This window comes from Helicoverpa armigera, chromosome 2 (genome assembly GCF_030705265.1).
Source record: "Helicoverpa armigera isolate CAAS_96S chromosome 2, ASM3070526v1, whole genome shotgun sequence".
In the NCBI taxonomy this organism is placed as follows: domain Eukaryota; kingdom Metazoa; phylum Arthropoda; class Insecta; order Lepidoptera; family Noctuidae; genus Helicoverpa; species Helicoverpa armigera.
Genome location: NC_087121.1, coordinates 10917942 through 10931750, shown reverse-complemented (window position 1 = coordinate 10931750; position 13809 = coordinate 10917942). Strand labels below are relative to the sequence as shown.

Genomic DNA, 13809 nt, shown 5'->3' with positions numbered 1-13809 from the left:
GCGCTAAACTAATTGTTTCTTTTCTATACAAACTGGGCATAGCCTTACCTTCAGTTCAGTGTACCATAAAATATTTATTAGATATCTATGCTCCACTATCGAACAACGATCACGTATTGATACGTTACCTATATTTTCTTACATTTCCAAGAACATCATAATGGAGAATTTTCAATAAGAAACGCTATTACAGTTTATGGTTAAGTCTAAAACATAAATGGTTGGAGAATCAATTTCTTAGAACTTACAGTTAAACAAGAAAGCTCGTACATATTTAATTATATACTACTAATATTTTAAACACGAAAAGTATGTACCTATGTATCTGCGTATGTATGGATGATTGTTCCTTTATCACGCAAAAACAACTGAATTCTTTTTTATAAAACCAGGTTAAAAAAAAAAGAGTAAAACAAGCCCCACAATAATATTTAATTTATAAATATTGATGGAAAGCATCGCAGGCGGGGACCAACAGAGGCTTATTTATAGTCATTTCGGTTGTGCACCATTTAGCAGAATTTTCGTTGGTGGCGGTCAAGGTGGTCCCCGCCTGCGATGCTTTCCATCAATATTTATAAATTAAATATTATTGTGGGGCTTGTTTTACTCTTTTTAGTGTGCAGTCGGGTATTTTGTTTTTAATAATAATTCTTTTATTTATAACTTTCTAGCTGTTTTATTTAACGAAAATGTTGTAGATGTAGAAGACTATGTATATGTAAGTACCATTTTAAATTATTTCGACGACATTTGGCTTTAGATTACGAGTGATGTTACTCCGCAACATAAATTTACCGCCAATCTGGACTGTTGGTAGTGAAGAAGAAAAGAATTAGGTGAGTCATTACTGCTGAAGACCGTCAACGACGTGTGCCCTTATGCGTGCCCGCATTCGGGCTGTATACTCGAGCATATCCCCTCCGCACCGCGCGCGCGCCGCATGCCAGGCCACGCCCTATCTTTTTGCTTGCTAACGCATGAGTTGCTTTGCGTTGACGCAGAATTAACATGTTCCCGTGGGAATTTTGAGAAAAAACGTATCCTATATTAATTATTACTCCCGTGATTGAAATGAATCTAATGATACCGCATACATATTTTTTTAAAGGGAAATTTAGAAAAAATATCCCGTGGGACTTTTAGGATAAAATGTATCCTATGACACTCCCGTAATCAAGACAAATCTAACGATACCTCATACATCAAAATCCATCAAGCCGTTTAGGCTACAGGAGGTCACAAAGGAACAGACATACATACATACTTACATACACTCGAAAAACATTACCCTCCTTCTTTGGCAGTCGGGTAAAAACTAAAAAAGACTTCGACCCTAAAAGAAATGGAAAAAAAGCAGGAGGATGATGATGATTATTTTATTAAGGCTACTTTTTATCTATTTGCGATAAGTTGGTCCTTCGGCACGCAGGTGAAGCCACGGCTAGAATCTTGGCTGCTATAGATTGCAAATAGTTACTGGCAATTGTTTTTCAGTTAATTAAATGGCTATACTTATAAGTAATCAGTAGTTAAACGATAGCTAGTGAGAAGTATTTCTATTCTCAACTTTTAATAAATATTTTGCCATAAAACTAATGGAGAAATGAGGTTTCTGTTATTTTCTATTGTTTTTAACCCCCGACGCAAAAACGACGGGGTGTTATAAGTTTGACGTGTCTGTGTGTGTGTGTGTGTGTGTGTGTGTGTGTATGTGGCATCGTAGCTCCCAAACGGATGATCCGATTGTAATGCGGTTTTTTTTGTTTAAAAGGTATGTCAGTCGGGAGTGTTCTTAGCTATGTTTGGTGGAAATCGGTTCAGGTCTTCAAGGTCATCAGCTCGTTTGCTAGATGTGATGGGAATGTTACACGCTCAGTTTACTTGCAAGTATATGTGGGATCTGAAATTTGAAACACTAATGTCTTTTGGAACCACTGAGCTGGTCTGCTGTTAGGGCACGAAGGTAGGAGACGTAACCCTGAACTGCCTTTTAGTAAACCCATCGAGTTTGGGCTCGTTGAATTTGTCTTGACGAGTTCTCTTCATGTTTCTGATTGACGAGAACCTGATGCTGGTAATGGGATGTGGCGGATGAAACCCTGGAATGCCGGAATGATTGTTAAACAGCTTCCTTTGGCCGAGATCGCATATAGCGACCCCATCGTAAGATTAAATAAATTAAATGAAAGAAGGAAAAATTAAGGAGCTCCTTTAAAAAGCATGAAATAAAATTAAATTATAAATTTAAAAAAACCCCCGACTCAAAAAAGTACGCAATAATTATGACAAAAGGTTAAAAACGCTAAACCCTATAAAAAGCAAAAAATAACTTTTAACACTACGTAAACTAAATTTTGACGTGTCGGGGGACCGCTTTTGACCTTCATAAATACTTACATAAATCAAATGATACCTACCTAATTACAACAATCGTTTTAAAAAAAACACGTATCTAAAGTACGTAACGTAGAATTAGAGCGGTCCCCCGACACGACAAAATTTAGTTTACGTAGTGTTAAAAGTTATTTTTTGCTTTTTATAGGGTTTAGCGTTTTTAACCTTTTGTCATAATTATTGCGTACTTTTTTGAGTCGGGGGTTTTTTTAAATTTATAATTTAATTTTACTAATCGAAAGTTATTATTTTATTTGTTGCTATCATCGTAAATATTAAGTTTGAAGAAGTAATTATCGGGTATTGAATTCCAATTGCTTTTTACCGTGTGAGGGAAATATTTTGTTCAGGATGCGACTAAGTAAAGTCGAGGGTACAGCTAGTTAATATTAAGTGGCATACTTAATTCCTTTAGCGTTAAGTAGGTATTTAACCTAATTCTCGGATTAACTAAATTCGATCGCTTAAGAAGCCGCAAGCCGCTTAAATACGTCAGTTCATAATAGTGATATGGTTATTTTCTTTTGTTTTATTTATAGCTACAACTATTCTATATATGTAGGCTTTACATACATCCCGTAGGAACATTTTGCCTGACATGGATAAAAAGTAGCCTATTATCCCTCAATAAATGGGTTATCTAACATAGAGAAAACTTTTCAAAGCGGACCAGTAGCTCCTGAGATTAGCGCGTTCAAATAAACACATTCACAAAGAAACAAACTTTAGCTTAATAATGTTATTAGGTACTATAGATTTGCAATGGATCAAAATAAGTTCAAATGTTGGTCTATCAGGTTTCAAGTCAAGATGCAGATTGATTTTCAAAATATTTTGTATTAAGTGAGTGAAGCATTAACCATTTAAAAATAGACGGTAATTGGTATACCCAATTGCATTTTAATATCAAATATTAATTTAACTAAGATTCTAACTTGAATTGCTTTATAACGACCATAAATCTCAACAGCCATTACTCGCATATTATTTCAATCCATGAAACCAAAATAACGTATTATTTCTCTCATTTATTCAACCAGCCTTAATCTATACATATAATAAATCTGTAGAAAAGTAATTTTTGTACATTGAAGAAATTGACAAAAAAAAATAGCCAGCATGTTAAAGGTTAACTAACAGAACTCATTTCCATCATTTTTGTCATTTTTGTCTGTTTGTCTGTTTGTCTGTTTATCTGTTTGTTCGTTCGGGATTCACGTAAAATCTACGAATTCAATGCAGACAATGCTTGTAGATAATATAAGGTATCTAGGTACCTGTGTACCTGTTAATATCTTATCATTTCCACGTCAGTAACCCTTCGGCCAGGAAGCTCGCCTGATCGATTTTCATTAAAAACCTTTATAAAGAGTTATTTCGATCCAAAATTAGATACCTGTATTTTTAGGTATGATAGATAAGGTGATAATGAAATTAAACATAATTGAAGGCTATTTATTTATAAAGGTAAAGGAGAATCAGTTGTAATTGATTTTTAAAGTTTCAGAATTAATACGTTAATGCTTGTTGACTTTATTTTTTTGAATTATTGAGTTTATTATGTACTCAAATAATGCACTAAGGTGGCAATATCAATTTTTGGGGGTATTTGTAAATGTTATTTAAAATTAATGCATTTTTAAGTAAATACAAAATTGATGACAGATCTTAATAAATAATAGATCAAGAATTTTACAGTACCTTTACAAAACAAAGTGAACTCCACAAACAAAGTCAAAAACAAAACAAAATCACAAAACACACACAACGAAACACTTCACTCGAAAAAATAAATAAAAAATCGAATCCAAGTCACATGCCACACTATTTAAACACAAATAGCATTAACAAGTTCGATTAATATCGATTCATATCGATTGTTTTCGCTGTCACAATCGATTAACGATCGAGTGGGAGACCGGCTTCCGCGAGTGACCTAGAGATACTGATACGAACGAGTGGTGCGCGAGCGTCGCTCAGCATTCGAATACTCGGGTTGTGGAAGAGAGAACTGTCTTGATACTTTGGCTTTTTTTCTGTGAACTGACCACTTATGTATAAGGGTGATTTTAGAAAAAGAGAATGAAAGAAAATACACTTTTTATGAGACTTTATGAAATGTGTTATATATAGATAACTACTGTACTACGCTAAATTAGTAGACTAACTTTACATTTGATGACTTTATATCTTGAAGATAATTTGGCACTGAATATAGAATGTTTGCAAGTGATGCAATTTTCCTGCAGACAAAGTCTTTAAAATAATAGTATTACTTACATAAATTAAAGACCTGTCGAAATACGTTTAGTTATATTTTCGAAGTTATTAATACTAGATTGCTGTTTAATAGATAAAATAATATATTTTAACAACGACGCACGATTTCAAGAACAATTTAAAAGTATTCAAGCATCTAGGTTAACACCTTGATGTCTAGACTTATTTCCTTGGACGTTGAATATTATACTAATAAGCTGAAGAGGTTTTGTGCGGATGCATGTGAAGTAGTTCCCAAGGGACGTACATGTTAAAGATATTGTGGGAAGATGATATTCTTTCTAGATTTAAAAACAAAATTAGTCCTTACCCATTTTTAATCGACTCTGGTACTAATAAATCACAGATCTTTCGCGAGTATCACCAATCCTTTCCCAAAAGAAATGGTATCAAGTATCAACATCATACGGGCGTCGTACAATTTTCCTCTACCCGCTAAGCAGCCGAGTGCGCACGAGTTTCTACCGGCCACGCGCCGATGTAAACAATTAACACATTGTAATTGATTTATTTCATAAAACTACTACGCTTTATTCATAACTGTTTCGATTTTAAATTCAAATGAGCCATTTTTTTATGTGTCAAAGATTTTTTGTTGTGATAATGAGTAGTGGCTGTTTATGGGCTGGTATCACGGAGCCTTTTCTTGCACTTTTCTTTTGTTTGGTTCAACCTCTCAAGTATGAGTGAGGGTTCGTTTCCAGGTCAGGCAACCAATGCAACTTTTCTAAACTGTAGGTCCCGGCTGTCATTGAACATCCTTGGCAGTCGTTACGGGTAGTCAGAAGCCAGATTGTCTGACAACCAGCTTTACCATGGGGGTACTGCGTTGCCCGGGCAACTGGGTTGAGGAGGTCAGATAGGCTCCTTGTAAAACGCTGGTAACGCTGCGTCCAGTTAGATTGGAAGCCGACCCCAACATTGTTGGGAAAAGGCTAAGCAGAGATGACCGCGATCATTTTGAGAATTAAGTATTATATGAATTGGGCTATATGAGAAATATTATATGATTGGGCCATATGAGAAATATGACACTGGGTTTTGGGTGTTTGAGGTAGTTGCTAATCGTGGGAGATTAAATATACGTAATGGAGGTTGTTTAAAAAGGTAAGTGTCTGATAACTTCAATAAAACCGAAGCTTTCGGGTTAAATATTGATATTCAGTTACCGAAGAGATTGAAATACAAACCTTAAACGTTTTACTGTTATTGAAACACTCAACAGATGATAATAGCTTTAAACGCTCCTGCACACTGTAGACTAAACAGTCAATTGACCGGATCAATAGTTGGTTAAGTAATTTTTTTCAGGAAAAGTGTGAATCCAATCAAAGTTTTACACGGCAATTTATACCGTTTCGTTGTATTTTGCGCAATTTCGTTCTTCTCCATTGTCTTTTATGAGCCAGAGCCATCTACTGGCCGACTTAAAGTTTGTAGTGTGCAAGTATTCTAAGACTGATGGACTTAGATCTACCAATTGCAATGACGATTGCAAGAATTTGCAGTAAGTAGCGCAGAAACCAATCGCTCAGGCGCTTGACCAAACTAATTGTCTTTTTCTGTAATTGCAAAGAGTTCTTTTTAGGCTTAGGTATTTATTTGTGATGCAGATATTGTCGGTTGATACAGCGTTTAAAACTTATATATGACCGTATCGATTTTAGATGGTAGGTAAGCTTACATAGGCTATGCATTAAACTTGATTAAACGATAAATTGGCAATTTGATATTATTACCTGATTTAAGACCAAATATATAAATAAATATATAGTGACCTATATAAGGCAGTTACAGAATACATGGAAATTAAAGACGCTATGTATCCACGAGTTATATTATATTCGTGAAGAAGACTAGAAGGATCATTGGGGAGTGTAGAAACAAAATAGGACCAGGACAAAGCACCTACGAGTCAAACATACTTCACAAATACAATCAACGACAGAAAAATATCTGACAAATAATCTCACACGCGACATTATCAAGAACTAAACCGATAAGTTACTCCAAGTCCCCATCACCACTAACTATCCCAGTAACAAACATAGATAATCCAGTGAGACTTAATGGCGTTGGTCCAGTGCCCTCGAAGACTGCCAGCACGGTGGATCCTTGTTAACTAACGGTAATTAGCGTACTAGTATGTATGTCGTAAGGGATGAGCGTTTGGATGGGATAGTAGTAAGTCATCATCATCATCCTCCGAGCCTTTCCCCAACTATGTTTGGTCGGCTTCCAGTCTCACCAGTGTTTTCCAAAGAGCGACTGCCTATCTGACCTTCTCGACCCAGTTATCCGGGCAACCCATTACGCCTTTGGTAAGACTGGAGTCAGACTTACTGGCTTCTGACTACCCGTAACGACTGCTAAGGATGTTAAATTACAGCAAGGGGATAGTAGTAAGTAATAGTAAATCTGTTTGTTCCTTTTGGTTTGTATGAAAGTTTATTGTTAGGAGAAGGGGCCCAAGATTAGCAGTATGGATTAATCGATTTTAGGATTAGGTAGTATGATCTGTGGATGGGTGACATCTTCTTATAATTTATTCTACCTTGTTTCAGGAGGCACGTTAAATTGGCGGGATGAATAAGGAAAAGTTAAGAAAACATGTTTATTTGATTCTACTAAGTACATGAAATTATTGTTCTTAAATCGCCTAATAAATTGCTTCCATGAAACGAGGTCACGAAGGTTCGTTAAATTCTTCAGCAAAAAGTTTATGACTTGTACCATCTTAAAACTGGTAGCAACTAATAAGTACTAATTTCAACCTTCACAAGTTGTTTTACTTATAAGTATGTGACCAAGTTTGTGTGGGCCTACATTTATATATGGGCTTTGTTTTCATTTTATTTGTTTAATCTTAGCGTTTCACTCAAGACTTGAAATACAAAGAATAAGATTAGAGGTTTAGGGTCCGCGGCAGATAACTATGCAAAGAAGTTAGCCATATGATTCTTTACACAAATGGCTTGTCCTAATTTGGCTTCTATTGACATAGCAATATTTAAAAAAAGATAAAGAATTTTAGAATTACGAAGATTTTTGACGCAATCTGTAAAATGGGTACAAACCTCTGCTCTTGGTTACGTTCATTGAAATGGTCTTTAAAATCATAGCTCAACTTGGTTGACATTCCAGCTTTTTCAATGGCATACCCACTGTTTTTTAAATTCAGAAATCAAAGTGCAAGACCGAGTTTCCTTTAAAGCAAGCAAAATAATTTAAAAGTCCTATTTTCCTATTTCCTTAAACCAAAATCGAGATAGCTTCAGTTTCATTGCTTAAATCTAGCAGGAGTCAAGCTTTACAAATTGTTGTTTATTTAACACAGGGCTTGCAATGAAGAACTATGTTGTTTATCGTCCAAGCTTAGCTGAACGCAGACCAGCGACAATTTTGTCCGATTTTTAGTTGCAATATTATAAGTAGAATATTTTGACGCTTGCATTAATCTCTCTTTTTTTCTTTGATTGACTATGAAACAGGAAAATTTATATACTTTGGTAACTGCAGAATTTGAACGATAGATTGAGAGTTCTTTGAGTATCATTAAAGTATTCTCATGGAATATTTTTACTTAATATGCAAATGTTGATGTACGGATGCGGGCTGCCCATGACCGGGATGGTTGGCGTTCGATGGGGGATGCCTGCGTTCAGCAGTGGACGGCAACTAGCTGATATGATGATGATGCCGATGTAAACTTTTTGATAGATCTAATCGAGAATAGAATATATCCATTTTTTTATAGGGGTGCCAAATGGTTTAGGTATTATCTGCTTTTTTTGACATAATCGGCAATAAAGTCGCTCGTCTGCAACTAACAAAGTAAACTGAAACAAGTTTACTTCTTAATACTGATGGATTTAGAGCTAGCCAGATAGTCATTATTTATGTAATGTAGCCGTGGTTTTTCTTATATATCTTGGTAGATAGCTAGATTAAAATCTGTACCTATTTATTTACTTCACTGAAATTAAAAATCACTCTAAAAACATTGAGATTTATTTTAGCACACTAAGCTTGCATATTTCTTAGTTTACTATTTTTCCAATTTCAAACCCCTATTAGGAATCCCAAAATTTATTTTTTGTTGAAAATAAAAACACCAGCTATACATGGAATAAGAGACAAAAAGCCAATAATAGTTTTTCACAATTTATAGAATTACTTAAAATACACGAATTTACATTTAATGATAATACATCACATTCATTTTGTAAATTGAATTCTCCGATCAACGCATCCTGTATGCATAGGAAAACATCGCTCAAGGGAAAATTTACTTTTACCACCCTGTCATAAAGATCAATTTTGTATGAATGGCAAGTCATTGAACATGCATAGCTGATGTTTTGATTTGCCTCGTTTCTAGATTATACATGATGTGGGCATACGGTTTTCATATAGATTTGAAAATAGGCTATTTTGTTCTAATGCTTAGGACACACAGACTTAATCTCAATTGAAATTATGCGATAAGATAATTGGCAACGTTAAAATCATGTTCTTTATGCAAGAGAGCAATTCATATTCGATTCATTATTTAATTTTAAGGATCCGTTAAATGCTTTTTAGTTAATGTAAAGACCTTTATTATTTTCTCCACCACCCAGAGAGCGCCTAAGACGTTTACTTTGCCGCTGTAAAATGTGCAAAACGCATTAAATAAATAAGCAAGACTTTTTTGTACTAATTTCATTTCGAAAGTCTTTCTCTATCTTCTTATCTCAATCCAAAAACAATATTAATGACCTTACAAACAGTCAACAACTATAACCATTATTATTGTCACTTTGTCAGCAATAAACAGGAATTTAACGCGTTATTTATTGCACGATCAATTGTTCGCTACTAATTGAATGTTACATGTCACGCAGGTGTGGCCCCGGCTTTATGACATAAATTCGACCGCACGGTCATTTCTATAGAAAGGCTTTATGATATTTGGAATATATTGAATTGGCTCTGAGAAGAAGTTGGTTTTGACGGTCAATAAGACTTGACAGTAAAATGATTGATGCGTGGATGTATCCGTAAAACTTTTTTACAGTTCCACCCATAACGACTGAATGGATTATGGTAAAAAAAATACATTAATAAAGCTAGAATTAGAATAACATGGAGTCCTTCCCCCAAGCCCTAGACTATCTCTGTAACAAATTATTTTTATTTCAATCAGTCCAGTGAACTTTTGAGTTACTTTCGCATTCGTAATATAAGCAAAGATCTCATTATGTTTTGCTTTTTTGTGTCGCTAGCTGCATCAGCTCACGGTTAGTCCATATTTTATGAAGGTAGTTTGCCATATAAAATACCACAAAAGTCTAGCTTTTATCCCATCAGTTGCTCTGTGAGTTTCAAAGCAATATTGTCTTCTTTCAGTGCTATACTGACTCGTGCTGAATTCATGAATAAGCTCAAAGGTCGATGGGTAAAGCAATCTACCAGTCTTCTTTTGCACTATATTGGTGTAAAAGGCTAGTAGGTTTCAGAGGTAGCTTGTATTTTTCAAAGGTTTTGTCGATAGTATTTCAAAGTAAAAGCTATCTGCTAAAGTTATAAAAATAATAATGGAGTCCAGGTATTGTCGACCATTCCTTCTGCGAAGCGGTCATGCTCGAGAAGGAGGAGGCGGAACGCCAGAGAGTACGCACCTCTCATCCCGGCCGCCGCGCTGGACCGGGTAGACACCATGGTCGCCGGGTGTCGCGTGATGACTCCCGGCCACCGTAGGCGTGGGTCTGTGGGCGGTGAGTTCGGGTGGCTCATCGTCCCTCTGTCTGCTTAGACGACAGACCCGTGTCGACGGCGCACGTTGTTCCACGCGCTCCTCAAAGAGATGTCAGTAACCCCAGCAGGGCCCAGCAGGGCCAAGGCCTGCCGGGGCTGCGGGTTGTACGAAAGAGATACCGCGGCCCTGGTACATAACAGGCCTATGACGGAACACGACGGTTTTTAGTCAGTAAGAGTCTGACACTCCCTCACTGCTGCTAACCCACAGCGGGAGGGGTCATTTGATTTTTGACGTCGGAAAAAAAAATGGTATTGTCGACCATTATTTCCAAGGGGACAATTTTATCAAGAGTTCACCCAGCTGTGCAGGTCATTAATATTATAGTGCACTTTTATAAGAAGTTATAGCATAATAGGGATTTGGTTGAACTATTTATAATAATAATTCGCTAGTAATTAACAAATGTATTTTAGACAGATCCAGGAATCAAACCCAAGTTTTTCTAAAGAATTTAATGTTCCATTTGTACTTAAAGGACATTTTAGTTCAAATTCTAACAAATAAAACTTTGTCTATACGTTACGTAAACTACTAAATCTATTTTGAGAGTTCATTCTCTTTGGAACGGTGAGAAGTTTCCATGGATAACAAAATGACTAGCGGAGGTGCCATAACGGAAAATCTCCAAAGAAAGCAGCCTGAAAAAATGCGGGAAACGAGGAAAGTTGCCGTCTTCGCCTTTTTACGCCTTCTTTGGACCGGCAATTTTTTTGTAATACCAAAAATCGTTGACAGAAAACCCAAAGAACCCGAACGCCTCATAAGTTTAGTAACTGATCATTCTGGTCATGCTTACCGTATGTAATTGACCTAGAAGAAGGTGCCTGACCTACCTGCATTATGACATCTCCTCTCATCTTTCCTTATTCCGTGAAAGTTTCCAATAAAAGTTTGTTCAAAGCACTCCAAGATCGGTAGCCACTTTTGCCGAACTTATCTGATGATTCAGAGTGCCTAGCCAGATGGTTGTGATAGGAATTGAGAGCTAAGAATTTAAAGTGGATGGTGTTGGAGGCAGATTGAATTGTAAGTTAGGAATTTTGCGAACTTTGTGTGGTTTGTTTGAAGTGAAAATGTAATAGTGGGTTAGCTTAGTGAAATCAATGTGTTTCTTTATTTGCAGATTTTTGATTTTTGAAATTCCCGTAGTCAAGTAAAACTAATTGTTTCTGTTTTGATGATCCGGGCGTAAGTCAGTTTTTATTGAGAGAAAGTAGGAAAAGTTTGGCAAGAAGTGTCAAGAAGAAGCAGTAGTCTAGTTCAGGTCAAATATTTTTGAAATTCTGCATTTGGAATTGTACGTTCTCGGCTTTAATCATCAACTAAATACCTACAGAGGGTATTAATTTTTATTTAAAATACAAACAATTAATCAATAAACCCAGGATTGCTAGCGTCGATACGCTAAATCGTGATTGTTATGTCGATACATAACAATCACGAATCGAAAAATTATTTATCAAAAATCTGATAGGAATATCGCAAAATGAGTGCTCATTAATTTGTAACCGACAGTTTCAGAAAGTTCGAAAATCATTTCGATAAATTGCAATCAAATAAATTCAGAAATCAGATGCTTTTCAATAAGTGAGCATCACATTATGCTTGTACGAAATTAATCTGTTATAAATTATTTTTAATTTTATTTTGCTATTGCATTTAAAAGGATAATATTTTTGCAGCAATGAGCAGTATTTTCATGACTGAACTTTTAGTAATGAAAAGTAAACATTAATCTTAAAATTCAGACAAATAATTACATTCTTCAATTTCGTAATATTAGTATGAGTTATGAAGAAGTACCAGGTATCAGACAACAATGTCGAAGATAAAACGAATTGCAAAGGAGAAATCAGGAAACCTGATCACCTAACAGGAAAGGCAAGATATAAATAACTGTACCTAATAAAGTCAGCTAATAAAATGGTTCATACACACAAGCATAGCAAACCTTAAAACAATTCTATACTTACCAAGAAATAGCACGTTCACATTATTTTTCCACGAACGTCTTTTCAATCTAATACGAACTCCGTTACTTCGGATGAAAATATACATTTTCCTAGTAAAACTGCAGTTCATGGAGAACAAAATGTCTAGTGGAGATGCCATAACGGGAAAACTCCTAAGAAAGTAGCGCGCCAAAATGCGGGTGTTCGGGGAACGAGGAAAGCTACTGTCTCCGTCCTTATACGCCTTCTTTGGACTCGGCCATTTAATACTAGCGACCCGCTCAGCTTTTGCACAGTAATAATAATGGCGTCCACGGCCGTTTTCGGAAACGGCGGCTGCTCTCACTTAAGGAGATCAGCCAGCTGCGCAGGACATATTATAGTGCACGAGCATTTGCGCAGACACAAGTGCACTCCCTATTCCTTCACTCTCATAACCCGATGGGACGGCAATCCGACACGACCGGAAAGAGATCAGGCGCAGGACCGACATTTACGTGCTCTCCGATGCACGGGTGAATTAATCACCAACTTCCAGACTACGGGCTGCTTTGTGAAAGTTTAAGAAAACCCACAAAGCGATTTCGGCCCGACCCGGGAATCGAACCCGAGACCACGCGCACAGCAGCCGCGCTTGCGACCACTAGACCAACGAGGCAGTCAAGGAGTTTGCACAGTATTTCCCCACTATTTAAAGGATATACTTTAATCACTCTAATATTAAAAAAAACCGCAAGAAAATCGGTAACGTAGTTTTGAAGATTTAAGCGTACAAAGGGACACGGGGACATAGGGACAGAAAATGCGACTTTGTCATATACCTACTATGTAGTGATTTGACCTAGATGAAGGCGCTTGGCCTACCTACATTATTGGCATCTCTGCTCAGAAATTTTCCTTACTCCGTGGTACAGTATCTATTTGATACGGAATGCTGTTTACTGCATCTGCATCGGATAGGTATCCAACGGCGGTGGCTTACGCTATCTGAATTTTAAATAGGCACACTTCATATTGGATTTGGGATTATGTGTTGCTTTGCGAAATTGTGACTGAATATTTTGTGAGAATTTCTGTAGGAGCTTGTCTGAATTTGTTGTGTCTTTTTTAGAGATATGTTGTAGGCACCTATGCGGCTGGTTTTTATACAGCCCGGTTTTAGCACGGTATATTATAGTAAAATATAGTCTATATTAGAAGAAAACTATTTATTACTTTTGATTTTCAACTGTCGATTCCTAATTATAGCTTATTGATACCTCTCCAAGCTAAGTAAACTGACGGACATGCGGCTAATGGAGAGGAAAAGATGACGAAGATTTCTACAAGTTTTGCTATACACATATAATCACAAGAGGGACACAATAATACAAAAAC

The 13809-nt window shown here is 36.3% G+C and overlaps 1 protein-coding gene across 1 annotated transcript in view; it reads right to left on the bottom strand.

Moving 5' to 3' along the window:
* Positions 1–4352, bottom strand: part of Mwh (multiple wing hairs) — a 151388-nt gene extending 147036 nt beyond the window's left edge. The window contains exon 1 of the mRNA XM_021338076.3: positions 4099–4352. The gene's annotated coding sequence lies outside the window, so the exon portion shown is untranslated. The remainder of the gene's footprint in view (positions 1–4098) is intronic.
* Between the last annotated feature and the right edge of the window lie 9457 nt (positions 4353–13809).